The sequence below is a fragment of the Cupressus sempervirens genome, chromosome 5, assembly GCF_028749045.1.
Source record: "Cupressus sempervirens isolate cs-2001-9-10 chromosome 5, ASM2874904v1, whole genome shotgun sequence".
Classification (NCBI taxonomy): Eukaryota; Viridiplantae; Streptophyta; class Pinopsida; order Cupressales; family Cupressaceae; genus Cupressus; species Cupressus sempervirens.
This window is the reverse complement of record NC_143122.1, coordinates 459,236,063-459,252,911: the sequence shown is the minus strand read 5'-3', so window position 1 is coordinate 459,252,911 and position 16,849 is coordinate 459,236,063. Positions and strand designations below refer to the sequence as shown.

Genomic DNA, 16,849 nt, shown 5'->3' with positions numbered 1-16,849 from the left:
ATCCTACACTCTATTATTCTTCAATATTTGCAATTCTCATAGACAATCATACACTGTAGTTCTTTCTCCCTCTCAGTCCTGATAATCTGTAGTTCTTTCTCCCTAATCTTGTATCTTCAAAAGGATTGTCTCAGTCAAGTTGCTCTTTGACAGTTGACTTGAGGTTGGAGATTGAGATTAGCAGTAGATTGGGTGTAGTATTCCCAGCATGTTGCTGGAGGGACATGGTATCGTTGGACACATGTTACCATCTTATGAGTTGGTATGAAAATATTACATAATTTTGTCCACTGATGAAATTCTTTGCAACCTTGTGGAAAGGTGATGTCTTGTCTAGTTGGGTTATGTAACCCAAGTTCCCAATGATAGTTGAGCTTTTTGTACCAAAGAGACTAAGTGCTCCTACGCTTGGTGGTTAGTTGTGGAAGGTATCCTTTTGGAGTGTGCAATTTCGTTAGTAAACCGTCATCATCTATGTTCAAAGGATGAGTTTACATGGATTCAAGGATGCTCATGTCTAGCATGATAGTATTCTTGGGAATTTTGGGATGGTTATTCCCCATGATTCCAACTCTTGTTATAAGTGTAGTGTTTTGAACTTGTTTTGTGGTCACATGGTAGGTGCATGTTTAGTTGGGCACCTATGGACGAGGTGAAGCGACTTTTTCCTTACCTTGTAGTGTTGACTTTATGGCTAGATGGGTTTTTCTAGCACATAGAAAGTTCCGTGTTGGAGGACCTTGTGTCAGTATGACACCTATTCTCTTGTGGTTGACCTATTTGGGGGTTGACGAGAAGGTTTGTGATGTTGAAGTGATAATGTCTGACTTGTGCAGAGGTCGATGAGTCATTCCTATTGCTCGGTTTGATTTTGCACTTGGTGTGTTTCTTCTCTATTCTTGGATTGCAGGCTCCCAGGAGTAAGCCTAGTCTTGGGAGGGGGGAGAATGTAGTGCCTCTCCCATTTGATTTATGAAAGTCATCCTGATGGATGCATCCTTGCTGATCTTTCTTTGTGAAGTGATTGTGATTGGGACCATGAGTGGTCTACACGCTTGAGGTGATTAGATGTATGTTATTGTATCAGTTGCTTTAATTATGCTTATGACTGATTTATGAGATTATGATGTGTTAGATGGTTTCACTGAGGCTTGTGCCAGTGATTACTAGGATTGATGTGGTATCATGATGTTGTTCCGTGATTACCCTCATATGTGTGCAGAGATTGCACTGTGTATTATTATCCAGCTACACTGGACTAGGTTCCTGTAGCAGTGGCTACTTGTGTATTTGACCATGTTCACTTATGTGTTTTGAGTGCCTTTTCATGTTGTTTAAACAATCACTATTAAATGCTTAAATAATTAGAAATGAATTGTCCATGTTGGACTCATTGGTTATGTGCTACGGATATTTACCTTGTTCATTTCGATAATTTATGCAAAACGGGTTGTTTAAATAAATGATTTTAATGTGATTAAATAAATGGTTATTTAATGTGATTTAATGCATTTGTTGCTTTGGCTATATTATTATATGCAATTGCACTTGATCGTGTTGTTTAGTGTGCAGGATTTATGTCCCCGACAGTGGCACATGAAGTTAGTGATTCATCTGTTCATATCTAGCCAATGTCGTCCTTGTATGGTCAATGTATCCTATTTAATTGCTTAAATTAAACCCTCTGCTCTGATTTAATAAATCCGGACTCATTTGCATTATGTGATTAGACCTGTGAGCGTGTCTGTGCATTTAGAGGTCCGCATTTGTCGCGAAAGTTATTAAGGAAATTTTGTGAATTTGGTTTAGGGGATTTTGGGTTTTATCATATTTAATTTAATTCCCGACAACTTTGTCGTAGATGAATTCCAATTACTTGGAATAGCCTATTTTCGTTTGGGTTGATTTAGGGTTTAACTAGGTGAGTTGGTTAATCACCCTAATCCTTTCTTCACTCGGAAAGTGAATAATTATCCAAAAAAAAAATTTATTCCTCAATTCTCACTTTTTGAAATAGAAATGTGAGAGCAAATTCCAAATCCTCTTCAAGAGGAATTATTGTTTTGTTCATTGTAGGAGCTATGGGCATGGGATCTTCATGAGATCGGTCTTGTTGGATCCAATTCAAGGAGACCTTGGAGTGTGGTGATTTCTGGCAACTTTTGCGGGATTTTCATTTTATTGTTCAAATTCCTGCTTTGGCCCTTTTGGCTATGAGGTAGGGCTCTCCTATTTTATTGTTTCAGCTTTGTTTCTACTTCTGTTTTTAGTAGTTGTTTGTTAGGAGGTTGAAAACTAGTGTTCCCCTCCATTTCTGAGTGCTAGCTCTACTCGGTTGGGTGGGTATGAACATTTCCCTGATTTTCGAGATGGGGGTTTAGGGTTTTGCACCGTTATGTTGGTTGTTTTTGCATACAGGGTTCAAACCCGATTTTTATTGTATTTTCATGGCTCATTTACTCGAGGGTGGAATGGGTTTTATTTTTATTGATTTTTGTCAAGGTTGGGTTTTTGAGGTTTTTGCCTCAATTTGCGTGACGCCCAATTTTCTCAAGTTTTCTTGGCATGGTGTTGGTCATAGATTTAGATTATCCGTAGGTCAATCCGACCATTTTTGCATCTTTATGTTTGCATTGGGATTCGTGTCAAATCCTTACTCTCGACTATGTGCCCATTTGAGTGATTTGTACTTGGTGTTATTGTTTCTGATCGAACCCTTGTTATTTCGTGGAAACTAGGATTTGTGTAGAATCCATATCCATACTCCCGAAGTGAGGCCGATTGAGTAAGTTCATGATGTATGGTTTTATTGTTCATTGGGATTCGTATAGAATCTGTACTCCTGAGCTTATATTTGGTTGAGTGTTATATTGTTTGAGTTCTCATCCAACCCTTGTTTTATGATCTTCGTGATGTTCGTGCGCCCACACACGAGCACGTGCTTGTCAGGTGCTTGCGAGGCCCAAACTCCCAGTTATTTTCAGTGGAGTTATGTTCATTAGGGTTGGGTTGGAAATATGCATTGCCTACGGGCACTCATCATGTGATGAGCATGGGTTTGTAGGGTAGGGTAGCACCATGGAGGGGCTTCTCTCACAACCTTGGTGACTATTTCCAAGGTTGATGTCAAGAAGTTTCTAAATAAGTGATAACTAAATAAATTACTAGGTAATAAATATAAGTTAATAAATAGAGCGAGCACCCAATTTGGTTCAAGAACACTTGAAATGTGAGCACCCGATTTGGTTCGAACACACTAGATATGTGAGCACCCAATTTAGTCCAAAGACACAGTGCATGCACCTCCCCGAGGAGTTAATATCGCATGATACTAGCTTGGGCTACTTGATGCCAAGCGATTTACCCTCCAGTGATTCCCTACATAGTTGACCCAAACATTGTCAAACCAGGACCTATTCCACTTGCATTGTCTCATGATCTTGGTTTCAATCTTCTTTATTGTCTGACGTGAGTGTTAGCCATGGTCGTTTCCTTTATGTGTGTTTGTGGTTGGATCATTATCTCCATCAGCACGACGGGAGTGGACCTAAGGGTTCACGTGGTTGGGAGGCGTAGCTACCTATACCACTACTGGGGACCAGTGCATAGAGACAATCTATTTCCAGTTTAGACCGATGCTTGATGTTTCACTTGGTATTTCGGGTTTCCGGAGTATGTTTCCTTGTGATTTATGCTTTAATTGGAATGCTTGGATATTATGTTTAGATGACGTTAGTTTCATTTGATGCATTCCTTTATTATGATGTTATAGCATATGGTTAAATGATGTGATTCACTACTAGTTGGAGTATCTATGCTTTGATGGATTAGCATGTTAAATTTTCTTGTTCTTATGATGTTAGTTACATTTGTAGTAGTAACTCCCTCATAATACAACTCTGACTATCTAGTTGGTAGTTTGGGATGTTATGTGTGAGGATGGATAGGGCCTCTAAGGTCTCATGATGCTATTACGGTTGAGAGGAACCGCGCACGAGTTTTAGTTGTGTTGGTGCTTAGATGTTTATGTTTCCTTCATATGATATTTGGTTTATGAACCATGTATGTACATTGTGATGTTGCTTTCTGCATGTTCTTTCGTATGTTGTTATGGATTGGATGGATCGATGTTTTCTACTTCTTGTTGCATGGTGCCTTGTATTTCATGCTTTTGAGTGACTTATCCTCGACTACAGTGGTTCCAGCACCTTGTTTGCCTTCTAAACTTAGGGCTTGTTTGGTTGCCGAAATATACATTAAGCATTGGCATTCAGAATGTTTGCTTTGGAATTCTGGATTTTGGAATCCAAATTATGATTAGGGAATTCAATTTGGCACTGTTTGGTTGACCAAGAGTTCATTGTGAGAATACAGATTTCCTCCGTTTGGTTGCACATTGTGGAATTGGAATACTAGCCAAAATAACCATATGAGTTAAAAAGTGAATGAGCATACACAACAACAATACTAATTGGTGAAGGCATGATATTATTAGAAGTTTTGATTCACTCTAGCAACAATGATGATGGTATGAACAAAATTATATATATATATATATATATATATATATATAAATTGCATTGAATAGAAAGAAGGACATGCACAGTTATTAAGTGATAGAAGTTCAAGCATTGATTCAATATACAATCACGGAAGTAAAATAAATATCACTATTCAAGCTAAGAGTCAGGTGTTGAAATAGATGGGTAAAACGCTGAAAGTCATGGCAGAAATCCACATCTTTAAAGACCACATCAAATTGTTGACAAAGCTCGATAAAACATAAGCACCAACATATTCAGCAGACGGGGATTAAGAAACATTAGTAACATTACGACAATAAAATGCAGATATGTATCAGGTGTCTTTGTTGGTAACAACTAGTCAAAAAAAATACAAACAAAAGGTATGGAGGATATATATGAAGGTAGTGATCTGTGTGAGCAACTCCAGATGCGACAAACATATGAAAAAGTAATAGCGGAAAATTTTCCCCCCATTTAAAAAAATTAAATTTCAAAACTTTGTACAAAAATAGGCGCCCTCAAATGGGCATCCGGATGTCAAACCCAATTAAATTTTAATTTAGTTGAAATCCTCATTTTCAAAAAATGGGATTTAAAATGGGAATTAAAACAGGAATTCCAAATAACAAGTATTTTGAAGGAATTTGGAATTCTTGTTTTAGGGGTCAAATGGGGATACTGAATTCTACCTTTTCCCAATTCCAACTCTAATTGTGCGGACCCAAACAATGGATTAGAAATTTTTTAGAATTTCAAATGTCAATTCCATTCTAATTCTAGCTACCAAACAGGCCCTTAGCGTTTTGCCTTTTGGTTTTGAACCTAGGCGATATTTGTTCAGCATTGGGCAATACAAAAAAATGTATTGCATCATAGTAGTAAGAAATATTGTACAATACTGATAAGTATCGCCTGGCCATACTAAGAAGTATCACCTAGACAAAATGTGTCGCATGACTATAGTAAAAAGTATCCCCTGGTTGTTGTAAAGTGTCGCCTGATTTCTTGCAAAAACCTGCTCGGGCAAACAACAGGTATCTCTGGACTTTTCAGTTGAGAGTTGAAGGGTGTTTTGGGTACCCTTTAGGGTTGCACACCTTCCTAGTTCAGCAGTTTTTCTATGGGGTTTAAAATATATTTTAATATATGCGACGATTCATTTGAGATAGGTTCCAGACCTCTCCGAGTTAAGATAGAGATTCTAGGAAATTTCAGGGCTTCAGAAGTTCAGACTTAGCCAAATTTCAAGGCTTCAAGATTTCAGACTTAGCCAAATTTCAAGAGTCAGCATTATCTTTCAACGTGGTGCCAAATTTCAAGAGTAAGCATTATCATTCAACATGGTGTCTAGTAGATGAGTGGATGTAACTTTGAGCCCTCATCTTTTGCATGACCATTGTTGGTCTCTGCTTGTGATCCTTGATTATGATAGGATTAGCAGATATGGAATTGTATGTCTACCCATGCTAGGAGCTTTCACCTTGGGATTGAATGAGAACATCCCCTTGGTATATTCTCATGATTCGTGTGGTCTTTGGTTCATGTGTCGTAGTTTAGCGCTTGGAGATCTTTGGAAGTAGTTGTAAGACTTCCGTTGGTGTAGGTGAACATGTAAGTCTTGCCATGTTCCCTATTCTCATCACCTTGTTCTGATGTTTCATTATTGCACTTGGTTACTTTATCCTATTGTTAAGTAACTTTTCTTAAGAAAAAAATTATTCAATGCATGTATTATCCTTGTGTTCCAAGGATCTCCGGGTGGGGCATTACAAACCAAGTCCTCCAATTTTGTGAAGTCTCGGGAGAGAGAAAATTGAGAAAATGAATCTAAGGATCATACATGAAGAAGTTATATTTGTTGTCAGTGATAGGTGGAAACTAATATATATCAAGTATGAAACAAGCTTGCCTCGAGCAGACAAGTAATTATAAAGAAGACTCTAAAACATTGATGCTAAGTATCGATGAATATTCATAGAGACATCAGATTTATACAAGCAAGCTAGTCAGTAGTCAAAAACCAGTCCAAAGAAGATAATAACTATTAACAATAATAAGACTACCAGAACTGTATTGATAGGTATCAAAGATGCAACTGATACTTCTGAAGAATATGGCAGTCACACTATACAATAACCATAGACCATTTCAAAGTGTTCAAATAAACCACAGCAAGGGTAAAAATACACGAATGGAGGTCACCCTACTTGTGAGGTAATTCTGCATTGCCTCATTGCAAATGGGGATCCCCTATTTCAGCTTTTCAAAATTTTAGGACTTAGGTTTCTGATTCAATCTCTAGTGTTTTGTCAAGTGAAAGTTTAGAGTCTTAAGGAGTTTAAAATTTTCAAGTTCAGTTCAGGAGTGTCATCAAAAATAAAAGGAAGAAAGCATGACCAAATGTGTATTTTCATGCTACAAAAGTGTTCAAAAGGGCCAAGGGACAAAGATCGACATTAATTGAAGTCAAATTCTGACAACTACTATTTTATTAGAAAGAAAAAAAAAATTAAGTTTCATTTTTGGCACTTATAGGCCAATTGGGGTTTGCTTTTTTGCCTTCCTTTTGGCTTTTTTGTAATTTCTATTGTTAGAAATTTTCTATTTTGGTAAGGCCAAAAGTTGCATCTACAACTAAGCTTCATAGAAATTGCCTAAGAAGGAAAAAAAAATTCCGTTTTCAATGACAATTTCCATTTATCTAATGAGGAAAAGCATGAAAGTTCTAAAAAAAATGGATTTCAATCTCATCAAAATGTGGAAAAATCCTCATCATGACATGGAATCCACCCTCTCCCATGAGGAAACTCCTTAAGTCATGATGAAGTCCACCCATGGAAGCATGAAAATCGTCAATTCAATACCAAGTCTGCTCTAGCATGGAAAATTCCTTATTGCCCAGTGAAGTCCACCCAAGTCTGAAAGTCTTAAAAATTGACTAGGTATTGAAAAAATTCACAAGCAGACCTGAAGTCCGCCCAAGAGGATGAGAATATTCCTCGTTGCACCATGAAGTCCACCCACTTATGAGAACTTCTAGAAGAAAGCAAGGTAAGGGTTGACTTGTGAAAAGATTCTAGAATAAAGCAAGAAGGAGAATGACACGAGATTCTACAAGAAAGCAAAAGATCACCAAAAAGAAAGAAAAGAAGCAAGTTGTTTTCCAGGAAGCATGAAATCATTCAAGTTCATTAAATCAGAATGAAAGGGAACAAAAAAAAAATTTAAGCTAATAAATCTTCTAAAAGAGCAAGCTGACCAAGCACAGAAGAAAGAGAAGGGAAAAATCAAAAAACAAGAAAATAAAGCAAAGAGGATAAAGCAAATAGGTAGGTCCCTTCTTAGGTTCATTAAATCAGAATGAAAGGGAACAAAAAAAAAATTTAAGCTAATAAATCTTCTAAAAGAGCAAGCTGACCAAGCACAGAAGAAAGAGAAGGGAAAAATCAAAAAACAAGAAAATAAAGCAAAGAGGATAAAGCAAATAGGTAGGTCCCTTCTTAGATATCACTGTTTCCTGTAAATACATGAGCTTGGCATTGTATTCATTTACAAACAAGAAATCGCAGTTCTGGAATTAGCAACATATTTTTGAGCATCTTGTCTAGATCTTTCCAGCGAGCTATGGCACATTCATATTCAAGTCCACCTGACCAAAATATTTAATATCTGAAGATTTAATTGATTTATTAATAAAGTAGTTTATAACTTAAGTTCATATTATTAATGTCACTTTATTATATATGAGCACTTTATTTTCTTAAGTGGGGAAAAAGTACTATTCTAAAAAGGAAATTAAGAAATAGAAGAGGGAATGTAAAGAGTCAAAAGGTTGTTTTTAAAAGAAGGACGGGGAGCACATTTCAGCATACTTGGTTTATTGTTTTGGTTTCCATTTTCTCTCTTGGAGAGCCTTGGAAAGTTTCAGCTTTCAGCGGGTGAGAGCACGGTAACCTTCAAACTTGGAGCAGTGGACAGAAACCAATTGTTGGTTGGAGACATTCCTAATATCCAATCTTGTTGTAATTTTTGTCACTGCAATTGATTTATGCGGTTGTTTTGTTGAAGAACTTCAATGCAATATTATTTCTCAAATTTTTATTTTTGTTGGAGATTGATTGCAATATCATTTATGAGACTTCATTTTATCTGATTATTTTATGGGTTTTGCTAGTTAAATCTGAATTGTATTGGACAAAAATTATTCTTTAAAATTTCTGAGATTGTTGTTAGATATATGGGGCAATATCCAGTTAGGGATATTATAAAATACCGATACATGGTACATTTAGTACAAGTGGCACTGCTTTGGGTTCAAATGATCTTGAACTTGGAGCGGCTGGAAATGTGGTGCTGGTTTTCATATAATCCTTTTGATGATCGATGAATTACATTGTAGATAGAAGACAATTACCATTTTTAAAGTCAATATTGTATTTGTAATGATTTTCATTTGAATCGCAAACCTGGGCATATTTGAATATTTTTGTACTATCAATTAGCATTTAATATTTATCTTTGGCATTTGGCATTGATCAATGATGAAGTATCATACTATTAATTGATTTAGTCTAACAATACTGTGTATTTCAGCAGTATATCAGATCAAAAATGGAGACAGGTGGAAAGAATTCCGAAGCATCCTATCATCAGCAGCCTCAAATTTAAAACAGCAGTTCCTTATGAGATTTTATAAGTAGAAACAGGTACCTTTCCATTAGAAGATTCGGAAATGATCACACTATTGAGTTACCAAAAGAAAACCCAACATATGGAAGATCACCGCTGACCAGAGTTAGTTATGGAGGAAGAAGAAAGAACACGTGGATGAAGCAAAACAAGTGGATGAAAAATGGGATATTAACATTCAAGAGTGTCCAATTAACAATGAAGAAATAAAGAAGCTTGTACAGGAAAAGTTTAGGAGAATCATATGGTCAAAGCAAAACGGATGTTAAATATATACCATCTCAAAGAATTTAACACCATGGTTGATCACGAGGAAAAAGCATGTATAGAAGCAAATATTTAATGGAAAGTGAAAATGCTTATAGCCAAACTTAAAACTAGCTCTCACCATTTGAATTTGAAATACAAAACGAGTAGATGGTTGATACCAAAAGAGGATAAGAAAACAGGACATGCCTATTTTGTAATATGGAGGTGGTTGAGACTAAACGTCATTTTATAATGTAATGCTTGGCTTGCAATGACCTACCTCAGATCTGGTTATGTGGATATTTTAGAGGCAGACAGTTTAAACTACCTGTTTGAAGAAAAGCAATTAGGCAGAACTGCAAACCTGATGATCAAAATTCATTGGCGGAGAGCAAATTTAAATAAGAGATTACAACTGGTTTAAGTTTCTTGGCACCATATCGGAGGGAGCATTCTAGTTTGTGGGTCCCATAGGCTGCTTTGGCCTAGTAAACGTTATTAAAATCTTTCATTCATTCAATTCTTTAAAAATATATATATAATATTATGTATAATTATATGCATAAACGCGTACCCGGACATACCCAAACCCTAGAAATAAATTTTGCACATACCACATACCTGGTTCTCGTACCCACACTCATACCCCGACTAACAACATAGAGGATTGGTATTTATAAAATAAAACTATGGAGAAACCTAACAGCATATCCAATCAAAACCTAAAGCCTCTATCTTTGAATCTCCATGATTAAGATTATATGTACCTCCAACCTTTTACAATCAAGATCCTCTCACAAGTAAGTTTTTTTTCTGTTTTTAACCACTTGTATTGTAGAATTTAGTCCTACATTCTTTAATTTAGTTTACATTTTTTTTGTTGGCTCTCTCTAGGTTGCAAGTTCCTTGGTTGGTAAATGGAATTGTAGTACATACTCCTTTATCCACTCAACGAAATGTAACCAATTGGCTGCAAAAAGAGCTGAAGACGTGATTTATATTCATGCCAATTAACATCTTCTGATACATAAGAAGGATGGGACTCTTTGGGACGCAGACCCTGAGCGTACCAACTTGGATGCAACCTTTCAAGATCTTGCTAGAGTCACTATGGGTGATGACGATCATGATGACATACCTACACATGGTACAGCTAGTGTGAGAGACACTGCTTTGTGTTCAAATGATCTTGAACTTGCAGCAGCTGAAAATGCAATTGATGATATTTTTTTGATAATTTTTTGATGATTGAGAACTACATTAAAGATAGAAGAATGGCTTATTTCAATATTTTTGAGCTATCAATTGGCATTTAATATTTATCTTTGGCATTTGGCATTGATAAATGATGAAGTATCATTATATCAAATGATTTAACTTTACATTATCTATATTTATTTAATATTTCGGTACATATAATATTTATACATACTTATATACATAAACACAAACATAGCCAAACCCCAGAAATAAATTTTGCATGTACCCACATACCAGGTTCTCATAACTGTACCCACACCCAAACCGGCAACTTAGAGCACTGTATTCATAAAATAAAACTATGGACAAACTTAACAGTATACCCAGTCAAGGCTTCACTCTTTAGCTCTCGGTCTCCCTCTCTGAAAAGTAAAACTGCATACCTATTCCTAGTAGGCCTCATTCAATATTATTTACAATCTAAAATGAGTTAAAGTTGAAAAACCTGGACGTGCATCTTGAATGCGATGATTAGGTGTACAGACTGGTATAAGACGTGAGACAAATACCACAAATGCGTAAGATTCTAGCAGCTGAAACTAAATAACAGCCTCCCATTCTTTTTATTTATTTCTGGAGTTCCTTCCTTCCATGTAAGTAAATTTATTCCTTGTGGGATTTATCAATGTGGATCTCTCCTATTTATTAGCTATCTACTTATATTTTTTTCCTGTTCTTAGCTTAAGCTACCTTATTTGTACTTGTTAGATCTCCTGATTAGCAAATGTAATGTGCTGTAGTTGTAAGTTTTGTTGACCTCTTTGGACATGCTGACTCGTGCGGGAGCATGAACATAGCCGAGGAACGAGACATTATTTGTCTTATAGAAACACATGAGCATGAAGGATATAGAATTCCAGAGTTTGTAGGTTACAACAAAATTTCTATTTGGAATGAAGAGACGGAAATAGGAAAAGGTCATGGGGTTATCATAATTCTAATAAAATAAACTTGGAGCAAAAATGTAAAAGTGGAGAAAGAAGACCCGAATAAACAATTCATATGGCTGAAAATTGAGGACAGTGAGGAAATCTAGATGATGAAGACCTTTTTGCACCTTTAAAGCAAGATTTTTTTATTTCAGCTCTACAGGGAACATGATCTTAATAGGTGATTTCAATGCCAGGACAGCAAGTAATCAGGCGATTCAGTTGAGCAGTGATTTAGTAAAGGACAATAATCCATTGTGGCTACAAGAATGTGAAGATAATTTCAGTAGAAGGATATCTAAGGATGAGAAGGGGTGTGTATCACACTTTGGGGCAGAGTTGTTGAGGTATGCAGCCTTCACGGGTTGGTCATCTGCAATGGCATGAAGCATTGGCCAAGATCAAACAGAACCACTTGTAAAACGTACAATGGACAAAGCGTGGTGGATTATGTGATATGCTCCCACTCAGTTATTTCCAAATTACTGGACTTCAGGATTGAAAGCTGCCCTTGGGAATTAAACTCGGATCACATGCCTTTACTTATTAAATATGGCATTACAGCAAGAGGGGCTGAAAGGGAACAAATCCAAAATGGTAGCACAAAAGGTCATAATCCAGGAAAAATCCTCATAAATGGGGAGAATAAAGAAGTTTTTTGCTATGCCCTTGAGCAGCAGATCCAATTAATTAACCACAACAACAATATTTGGGACAGCAAGGGAGAGAAAGGGCATGTTAACAGCAACACGTTGATACCCTTAGTTCAGAGTGCCTTAAAGGGATGTAAGAGATCAAAGAGACCGAACAGGAGAACTATAAACACTTTCCCAACTAATCCATGGTATGACAAAGAATGCAAGGTTGCAAAGAGAGCACTCAAAGGGAGTAAAGAAAGCAAAGAAAACATAAAGGTGTACAAACAATTGATAAAATCTTAAAAAAAAGGAGTATGTGATTGCTTGAAGGAAAGAGCTAATCTTGTTAGTGAAACACAATCCTAAAGGCTTTTGGAGAGAGCTACAACAGGCCAGAAAACAAACGGAAAACAATATCACAAATGCCAAATGGCTGGATTATGCAAAACTCTTATATGAGAGACCAAACGGGCCACCTTCTATAACTAACACCACTGCATAATTATTTTCCATCACAAACATCAAAGGGGGTATAAAGAGGCTGACAAGTGGCAAAGCGCAGGATATTGATGGGCCACAGGCAAAATTTTTAAAAGTGGGGGGAAGATCTCTTTGCTCCTTATATCAAAAACATTTTTAAACAATGTTACTCAGGGTTGCTTCCCTGTTGAGTGGACTACTAGCATGGTTATTCCTCCACACGAGAGCGGGGACATTAACAACCCCTCAAACTACTGTACCATAATGGCGAACCCTCTTTTAGGCAGACTCTTTAGGAGTATGTTAGAGCATAGAATCAATGACTGGGCAGAAAAAGAGGAGAAAAGAGCAAAGAGTCAGGCTGGTTTTAGACCGAAGCTCTCCACTATTGACAATTGCATCACTCTAAGCTACCTCATTGAGAGTGTGGGAAAAACAGGGGGAGGAGGCTTTTTGCTGCTTCGTGGATTTTAAGAAAGCTTTTAACGCTGTATCTAGGGATAAACTTTGGCAAAGAATGGAAAAATTAGAAGTACCCAAAGATTATAGGGCTGCTGTTTATAAACTGTATGAGCAGGTTCAAGCTAATATCAGAACTAAAGAGGGTATGTGTGAATGTTTTGGGAGCAACATCGGGGTCAAACAAGGATGCCCTTTGTCTCCTACACTATGAGGTCTATACATTGACAAGCTAGAAGAGTGGCTAAACAAGGCTAATGGAGAAGGCGTGCAATTGGCAGATTATGTGATAAAATTGCTCATTTATGCGGACGACCTTATCCTTATTGCAAAATCTGCACAAGGTTTGAGAGAGCATCTGAAAAATTTAGAGACCTTCTGCTTGGAAGTTGGTATGGAAGTCAATAGCACTAAGACTATAGTCACGATCTTTTTTTGAAAAAGAACAAACAACAAAACACATTCATATTCAAGGACAGCGCATTAGAAATGGTGGAGGAATACAAATATCTGGGAATCAATTTCCACTATAGACTAAGTTGGGAGACATGCAGATCTAAAAGAATACAGGGGGGATGGAAGGCCTCTTACCTCCTTAAAAATAGATGCAGGAAAGCAGAACTATGGGATTGGAAAACTAGGAAGACCCTCTTTGGTGTTTTGGTGGTTCCGGTTATTCTTTGTGGGTGTGAAGTTTGGGGAGCAGCGTATCAAACATAAATGGCAGCAAATAGAAAGAATTCAAAAGCATCTCATTACGTCTAACCTCAAAGTCAAGTCAAGGGTACCTTATGAGATCCTTTTAGCGGAGGCGGGCATGTTTTCGGTTGAAGCATCAACTATTATCCAATTGCTTAGTTATTTAAACAAAGTGAGAAATATGGACAAGCATCAATGGCCTAAACTAGTGGTTGGCGAGGAGCTAGAACGTAGGAAAAAAATGCGGAGGAAAAAAAACAGGAAGTGGTTGAACAAATGGAACATTAAACCACAAGAATGCCCAAACACCAATATAGAGATAAAGAAATGGGTGTTAGAGAAATTTGGATCTGTCATGTGGACTAATATGTTAGGTAGGAAAAAAGCATATTACATCAAAGAATTTAATCACACAAGGGAGCATGGAGATAAAGAATATCTAGGATCCACAATTAAAGGCAAGGCCAAAAATTGAATTGCCCACTTAAGAACCAGCTCTCATCATTTACGATGTGAAAGTGGTAGATGGAAGGTGCCTAAGGAGGAGTGGGAAGAAAGGATATGTACCTTCTACAGCAAGGGAGTGGTGGAAACAGAATGGCACTTTGTGATGGAGTGTACGGCTTACGAAGATATTTGCAATAAGTACAAGGACAACTTACAAGTGAACAACATGAAGGAACTTTTCAAGGAGGCAAGATTACACAAGATGGCGAATCTACTAATACAGCTCCACAACAAAAGGAACAACCTGGAGAAAATTCAGCAGGCTACTTAGTTGTTCTTTCAGTCCCTTAGACCAGTGGTCTCGTGAACATCATTAAAATCCTTTCATTTCATTTCATCTGTCTCTTAGATCTGCCATTAATGAAATATTAAACTTTGAAACCGAATATGGTAAAAATTAAGAGTTGATCCTCTCATGTGGTGACTGACGCATTTTCTCAGCAACCCTTGTACACTTGCCTAATGAAACATGGATTTTCAATCAAATTACAACAACATGAAGTCATCAAAAGTGCATTTTGGCTATGTAATTTGCCGAATCCAAGATTGTTTTCCCCAACTAAGCAATAATATATCAAGTATCCCTTGCCAGTTCTTCATCGCCATACCGAAGACAACCCTCGGTTGACATCTTATTGATGCGGCCATGGTCCCAGGAAAACATATGAATGTTGTATAAAATACACAGAAAAAACTGTCACTTAGGCTTACAGGTGAAATCTCACACAAGATGCCATTTGTCCTGCCCATAGTGTTTAAAAATTTATATTTTTACATTTCATATGGTCAAGGTCCCTCGTAAAAATACTCCCCCGGGCTTCCAGGTGAGAATCGTATACCCCATATGCCGACTGACTTGCCCGTAGCGTTTAAAAAATATATAATTTTACTTCTTCTTTTTTCACCTATCGTGAGATGGATCGTATTTATTGTCTGAGAGCAAGCATAAATTGATAGTAATACACATACTATAATGTGCAACAAACAAAATGAGGTCTACTTTGAGGCGAAAATATGTACAACATAGGTTTCAAGACTTTCAATCTCAATTTAGTACTGGTTTAACACAGATAGCCATGGCAGACCTGAATTAAGCAGAAACAAAAATGCATCCATTCAAAATCTTTCTCATTTTTTCTTTTGAAAAAATTAGACAACTTGAAGCATTTGAAAGAAGCAATTACAAAGAATGTACCTGAGAAAGCTGATACTCGTAAGTTGATTTGTTGAAGCGCGCCAGGGAAGAGAGTTTCTAGTCGCGCCGTGGAAGTTATATCGACAGTTGTACGGACGCCATGATTTAAAACCGGCTGTTTTCCCCCCACTGGGCCGCAACTACCACCGCCTCTACCTGCACGATGCCGCATACGAGGAATCCAAACAAAATTAAAAATTCTGAATTGAAAAAATTCGTCCCATGCCCCGTTGATGCCTTGTCTAAATCCTTCTTGAATTTGAATTTGCTGTAGGCAATATACTTGCATTCAGTTTTCTAATAGTTCTATTCTTTTGCATTTCTACAAATTGAATATTTATAAAGTTTTCATTTTAATTTTTTAATTTTTTATAGTATAAAATTTATTTATCTCAAATTTTATTGACCCTAACAAAATTTTGTGTTATAGGAACCATTTTCTCAAAATTTCTTCATATTCATTTTTTTCGAATTTTCGCTAACAAATATTAATATTAATATATTTTAAAGATAATTGTATTAAAAAAACTATATAGTTATATAAATAAATATATTAATTATATATCACAAATATATATAAATTTTTATAATATATTATTGTGAGTTTTTAAATAACATTATAATATATATATATTCATAGTATATACATACTATAAATATTATTATTATTTAAATTATATAAAATATATTACTATATAATCTATATAGAATATAATAATATAATTTAATATTTTGTAATATAATCTTTTCATTAATATTTTAAAATATGTCATAGATATATTTATTTATTTTAAATGTCATTAATCTCGAAAAATTGTTTTGTGTCATAACCATTATAAGTATTCTTGTTTAGGATTCTAATAAAATTAAGTTAAAGTTAAGAATTTTAGATTTGCACTATTACATTGTAGTGCCTCTCTCATTTGACTTCTGTAAGTCATCCTGATGGATGCAACCTTGCTGATCTTTTGTTGAGATGGGATCATGATTGTGACCCTGAGTGGTCTATACCGTCGAGTTGTTTGGATTTATGTTTCTATATCAGTTGCTTTGTTTATGCTTTTGATTGATCTATGAGATTATGTTGTGATTTTTGATTCACTAAGGTTTGTGCTAGTGGTTACCAAGATCGATGTGGTATCATGAGGTTGTTCCGTGATTACCCTGAGATGTGTGCAGAGATTGCACTATGTTCTATTACCATGCTACACTAGACTA

General features: G+C 36.2%; 1 protein-coding gene across 3 annotated transcripts in view; it reads right to left on the bottom strand.

Annotated features, from left to right (window-relative positions):
• Window positions 1–15,937, bottom strand: part of LOC149556763 (alpha-taxilin-like protein) — a 229,416-nt gene extending 213,479 nt beyond the window's left edge. For 2 of the 3 annotated variants that reach the window (XM_089831280.1, XM_089831281.1), the window contains exon 1: window positions 15,632–15,937. The gene's annotated coding sequence lies outside the window, so the exon portion shown is untranslated. The remainder of the gene's footprint in view (window positions 1–15,631) is intronic. The other variant, XR_016364782.1, reaches the window with a different exon arrangement.
• Between the last annotated feature and the right edge of the window lie 912 nt (window positions 15,938–16,849).